Here is a 6793-nt window from a genome sequence, read left to right as displayed (position 1 = left end):
AGTACTACCACTCGTTTCTTCACATTATATATGTACAACATATATGGCCAACATCATATAGCCAGCAGTTTAGTTGTCAAAGAATTTCAGGGTGCTTAGTTTTATTTGAGGGGTGCGTTGTGCTGGACACCATTATTGTTTTTTTAATGGATTGGACACCATTATTGTGACTAAAATCTCTTTTGCCATGTTATAATGGCATAAATATGTATGGACCAACATGCCAACTCTCCCTTTATCTCACTACAGTACAATAAAGTGTGGGGCCTACTTGATCCCAATAGCGTTCTTATTTTCCTGTAAAATTATTTGCTTGGTTACTCCTGACAAGCGGGGCCACACGTATCATTGTGAGATAGAGATAATCGACAAGTGGGTCTAGGCTTATTTTTGTCATATAACATGGTCAATGGGTTTGACGTGAAAATAACAATGTTTAATGGCATTTTTGAGCAAAACATCTAACGGAATGATGGCATTTTTGAGATATCTAATTGCATTTTTGAGCAAGCATCTCGCGGATCGATGGCATTTTTGAGTAGTTGTAACTTCTAATGGCAAAACTGAGTAGCGACACACAACTAGTGGCATAATAATAAAAACCCAAGAATTAAATAGGTATGCTAACTTCTTTAATAGAATTTAGCACCTCATCTAAGCACGTACTAGCACGTACTAGCTTTTTTAATAGTACTATATGCATAATTTGGTGACGAGCGCTCTTTATGTGTACCACCTTTTTTCTTTAATTACACTTGTTAGTTTTGCTCCATGCCACAAACCATCGATAGTAGTACTATTGTACAAAAGTATACATTTAAAGGCTAGAGGGCGGGGCAGTCTCGCTTGGTCGGTTTCACGAGAGGCGAGGGCCTTTGTGATTTGACGGCTCATTACTGCTGGAAGGCGGGCCTTATGATTTGACTGCTCGTATAAATGTTGCCAACGACCTGAGGATGAGCAAAGAACCGTGTGGTATACTTAAGTTTTCCACTTGAGGAGTACTAGTACGACGGAGGAGCATGAAACACGGCAGCCCAGTGTGATATGGCGATAAAAATGATCTAATTTGCTAGTCATCGATCCTGCAGCGCCGCTCATTGTTAGCATTGTTCTATTCATGCCTCGCAGAGAACATGACACATGCGGCGAAACACCCGAAGCAAAATAAGAAACACAGGAGCAAAAGAAGGAGGATTATCCCCCCAAAAAAAGACGGAAGATGCACACACAATTCTAGGGCTCCGCTCTCTACTACATGAAGGGTTGCTGGTCGCGGAGTCGTAACTGCTTCTTCATCGCCTCCATGACCTCCATCTCCTGGCGCATCTCCTCCGCCATCTTCTTCATTCTGTCCATGACGCGGGATTTCTCGACGCGAGCCTTCATCATCTGTTCCATGCCCGCATTACATACCTTTACAGCAGCCCGGTGCTTGATGCGGAGCTTCGCCAACTCCTCCTTCTGTTCCATGATGAGGGCCTGCAGCATCTTCATCGAGGAACTACTCTTCTCATGCAGCATCTTCATCGAGGAACTACTCTTCTCATGCAGCTTCTTCCAGCCGGCGTTCTCCTCCTTCAGCAGGTCGAGCTCGTGGCGGAGCTTCACCTTGTCCTCCTGAAGTTGCAGGATTTCGCCGGTCGCCTTCTTATCCGAGGCAATGCTCTTCTTCAGCAGCATCACCAAGCCGGTGGTTAACTCCCCCTGCTCATTGAGCTCAGCGGGCATGTCATCGAGGCTCTCCTTCAGCAGCTCCACCAAGCCGTCGATGAACTCCTCCTGCTTATTGAGCTGATCGGGCATGTCGTCGAGGGATAACGACTCCAGCGCCGCCAGCTCGGCATGTTCGCCTCCGCGGCTAGGGTGCTCCTGGGAGCCCTCGCCTGCCCGTGAGAGATCTTTTGAGGTCTCTGCCAGGCGACGAGCCCTTTTTTCCGCGGCCTTGGTTGTCGCTCCCTTGTTACGAGTAGTTCTCGACCTAGAGCTCTGCACACCGGCCATGGCAAGGACGGACGAACAAGAAAGACTTATGAGGAGGAAGAGGTAGAGTGATTTTCGGCTAGGAACTAGTTCCCCTTTTTATAACCTAGTACTAGCACTAGTACTAAAACCTGCATAGTGGGAACACGTTCAGGTTTGATACGTACTAGGTGTGAGCGGGTTTGCACTTAATTAAACTATACGCTTTGGAATGTGATGGGAACAAGCTAAAGATTAATTGATGGTTTTGGTTTCGAGGCCCGAAACAGCTCCCGATGAGCTTCCTGGAACACAAATTTCAAGTACTAATGCTCAAATGTGGTCGCACAAGTCAGTGATGTAACTGGTTGTACATGTCAGACCAAGCCCATGCGTGTCGCGGGTCCGACCGACCGTCTATTGCTGCGACCGACCATAGGTATTACGCGATGGAGACTTCTGGTTGTGGCTTTGGGTGATTGTCACGACTAAGCATTCAAAAACAAGTGATAAATCAATTACCATCTTTTTCCAAACAACCAAGTATTTTCACAGGAATACAATACATATAGATGGAGCGATTGTCACGGTTGCAAACCGCCATGGCGCCGCAAGTTCACTACAACAGCAATCGAGTAGGTCACTGCATCGCTGGCGGGGAAGAAGGGCATCTCACCTCGCCTACGATGCATGCCCAGTGGCGCCAACGCAGCTGGTCCCACGATTTGGCTTCTCCTACCGCCCATTTGAATAGTAGCACCGGCTGCTCATGCCATTCCGCAAGCATGCGCATTCTTTCCTCCACAGTTTATTCCGTGTATATGATCTCTGCCATTTGCCCTAGCTCGAAATCAACGCGACGCTACCAGATGCTAACATCCCTCAGCATCTCTCCCTTGAGATCGACTTGCGCCTTCGCCTTGTGCTGCGCCAGGCGCAGCTCCTTCGAACTTCTCTCCAATCGATGCGGCTCTTCCTCGATCCGATTTGCCCTTGCTGCCCACCACCTGAAACGCAGCCCTGGCATGTCCTCCGGCGCCACCGATCTGTGATTCCAGAGCAATGGATCCCCTCTAAAACACATGTGGGTCTCGCTCAAAGGCGGGAGTGCTGTGGGGCACAGCGAGAGGGCAGCCCGCGGGATCCTGGTATCTAAGGGATTATCCATGGTGGGATCCTCCATGGCGGGATCCGGTGGGTAAGGCGGGGAGGCGAGCCTAGGCGCTGGGAGAGCCCTACGAGGCTAAGATAAAGATAGTACTACTCCACTCCGTCCATATTTAAATACAAAGGCCACCAACAGTAGCGCAGGCAAAAGTTGATCATGCTGCCTGCGTCCTGGTTTATTGGCCCCTTTTTTGTGCCACTTTTTATGACATGCATAAATATTATGTTACTTAAAAATATGGTCAAAAATTGTCACAGAATACGAAGGAGACCAATGGAAGTAGCAACCCATGATTTAACTACTCGCATGCACGCAGTGGAGTAGTAATGTCTTTCTCAACTACTTCCTTCCTCACGTCCACTCAATTTGCATGCGCTGTATTATTTGACCATCAATGAAGTGAAGGACTTTACACACGTCAAATTATCACATGGGGTGGATCTTCGTACAAAAACGTGTCCCACCGTGTACCCACGTGTGCGTGCGAGGGAATGAGTGTGTGTGCACATCTTCGCTTCCTGCATGTACTGCCAGTGTGCGTGAGAGAGGACGAGTACATTCTTCTGGAACCAGCAACACATCACTATGATCAATCCACACAAGGAGGTCGCGACAACGCCTCCACATGTGCCACGTGGCTTCATGAACTGAAAAAGGGAGAGACACTGTGTAGCGTGCCATTGGAATTCTAATTTACATGTTTTGCACATACTAGAAGTACTAGTAAGGTACACGTGCATTGCACGCATCAGATTTGGCAACCAAATTATGAATAAATACCACACTATAGCATGTAAGCTTTGAGTCATATATGCATGATGTAGATGTTCGTTTAATTCTTATAGTTCATCTCATTCAAAATCAATTAGTTTTTACAAAAAAGTTAATCTATTTTATGATTCATGAATTGTGCATTGTAAAGCATAAAGTAAATACAAATAATGGCAATTCAACTAGAAAAAAGTTTAGGCAGTTATGGTACGGAAGATTCTCGAACAAAGGAGAAGCACTTGTGTTTTGAGGTTTGTGCATTGTGCTTAAGTTCAACCATGGAGTCTTCTAGATTGTACATGTGGCAGAATCTGGTGGGGGCTGGAAGATGGTGCGAGGGGCCAAGTGGAGGGAGACTATGAAGGAGTGCACTAGTGCGAGATCAATACTTAAAGAGAGGGGGCGGAACGTGCACTGTTGCGCGTAGTGGCAGAGCCATGAAAAATAAATGCGCTAGGGGGCCAAGCATTGCTAATCCTTTACGAGGAGGGCCAATTCATCAACTTAAACCATTTTACCAGCAATTGATCTACTGATCACATTCATATTAGCCTCAATATATAGTGATGTTAGGGGGGCAGGGCCCTTGCTGCCCCCTGTCTTCGCCACTGTGCGCGCGGCTGAGAGATGAAGCGGAAGGCATGGATGATGAGAGGGGGACGTTGGATATATAACTAATGTGGGTGTATTAGCTATGTAATCCAATATAGAGAGGTATAGATTGATCGATGTGTACGTGGAAAAGAGGGTGAGACCTCACTAGATATATAGATCGATCGGTTTGTGTGGAAAACTGGGAAAGACCTAGCTATATATACACACACATAGAGGAACATCGATCGTTGTGCATGCACGTGAGAAATAAAGAATGGCCGAAATGATGAAGAGGGGTGTGTATGTGTGTGCATGCATGGGAGACTGACCTAAAGAAAAAGATTGCATGTGTGATGGGTAATGCCGAGTGGTAGTGTGTGTGCATGCATGCATGAGATAAAGTTAGTGGTACAATTATAAAGAGAAGACGACTGTGTGGGTGTAAAAGACTAGGTGAGGTCATAATCAATGTAAATTGAATTCAAATATTTGAATAAGAGATCATGATGTTTGAAACCCATGCATGCATGAATATAACTGAGATATGTGTGGTGTGGTTTGGAAACGAGCATGTTATACTGTATACACATTGAACAACGTCAGACTGATTTGAATTTGAGATACCGATGGCACACATCGTTTGGCCACATTGCATTCGTGCATGGACACACTATTCTAATTGGAGATGATGGGTGGCTTTCGCATCACATATCTATATCTATATCTATACCCCTATATGGTGTGCGAATAATTTTGAAAGATGGTCGTTGGATGAAGCCAATCCGACGGTGCAGAGATGGCAAATCCGAGCACTACTAGCCATTGGATATCATCTACATTCCACCAGATTTTGCCACATGTACAATCTAGAAGACTCCATGGTTGAACTTAGCATAATGCACAAACCTCAAAACACAAGCACTTCTCCTTTGTTCTAGAATCTTCCATATCATAATTGCCCAAATTTTTTTCTACATGAATTGCCATTGTTTGTTTTTACTTTATGCTTTACAACGCACAATTCCATGAATCTTAAAATAGATTAGCTTTTTTGTTAAAACTAAATGATTTTGAATGAGATGAATTATAAGAATTAAACGAACATCTACATTATGCATATATGACTCAAAGCTTACATGCTATATATAATGTGGTATTTATTCATAATTTGGTTGTCAAATCTCATGCGTGCAATGCACGTGTACCTTACTAGTCTAAATGGTGTTTGTGTGTGTGTTGGGTATGTTAAACACATTGTACGTAGTATCATATATGGTTTAGATTCCGAACATCTAGATAGAGCATACATGTACTATGATTTGAATTCAACATAAAATGGATACATATATTTGAATTTGAGATCGTATGTACATGTAGTTTATATTTATATAGGAATTTACTACTCCTATATTCATGTCATGTGTTGTGAAGATAATATTTAGATGGTTGTATAACTAACCCAAGTACAATCCCATTCAAACAGGGAAAATGTACTCAAATTTAGTCCATATGCTAGACAACACAAAAAAAAAATTATTGTTGAGGGAAGTGCAAATTGGTTTGGTACTGTACACGTTATGTTTGTTGTCCCGATTTTTATAGTTTTGTTGTTGTTGTATTTGAATGCATTTATAGTAATATAGTAAAACGGGCATGGCTCTCTCTAGTGATGAGGTGTGAATTGTCTTTTTTACACATTAAGCTTGTTCTTCTGAAATTTCAAGCCGCCCCTTGTTATGCCGAAATTTCAAGCTAGCATCTCTGTCTATCGTGTTGCGAAACTCCCGGCTCTTCAACCCGCGCCTTGTTACCCAGAAATATGTAAGATATATCTTTGTCTCGTTGTGCTCTGAAAACTCCCTCCATCTCAACCCGCACCTTGCTATCCCAAAATTACAACGCGCGCGAAAACTCCCACCTCCTGCGAAATCCCGACACGTGAAATGTTCGTGATACCCCCGAACCGAAAGAACCGCCTAGCTCAAATCGGTGGGGGTACTTTCATAACTTACCCTACATTTCGGACAAGCGCGTCCCTAAGCCATGGTTCCCCCCTCCCATCCCATCCACCCACCCATTCGTACACCGAGGCCGCGAAAACCCGTGAAGCCCCACACCCTCCTCCGTCCGCCAATCAGTTGGAGCCTCTTCCCCGACGATGTCGTCCACAACAACACCTCGACGTCCCTCATCCACCGCACCGGATGAGGATCCGTCGTCGATCTCGTCATCCCGCCAGTTCAGCCACCCCGTCCTCCACCTCCAAGGAGTTGCCCCGACGTTCCCCTCATCTTTCGC

The sequence above is a fragment of the Aegilops tauschii genome, chromosome 3 (genome assembly GCF_002575655.3).
Source record: "Aegilops tauschii subsp. strangulata cultivar AL8/78 chromosome 3, Aet v6.0, whole genome shotgun sequence".
Lineage (NCBI taxonomy): Eukaryota > Viridiplantae > Streptophyta > Magnoliopsida > Poales > Poaceae > Aegilops > Aegilops tauschii.
Note: the sequence above shows the minus strand (reverse complement) of the source record.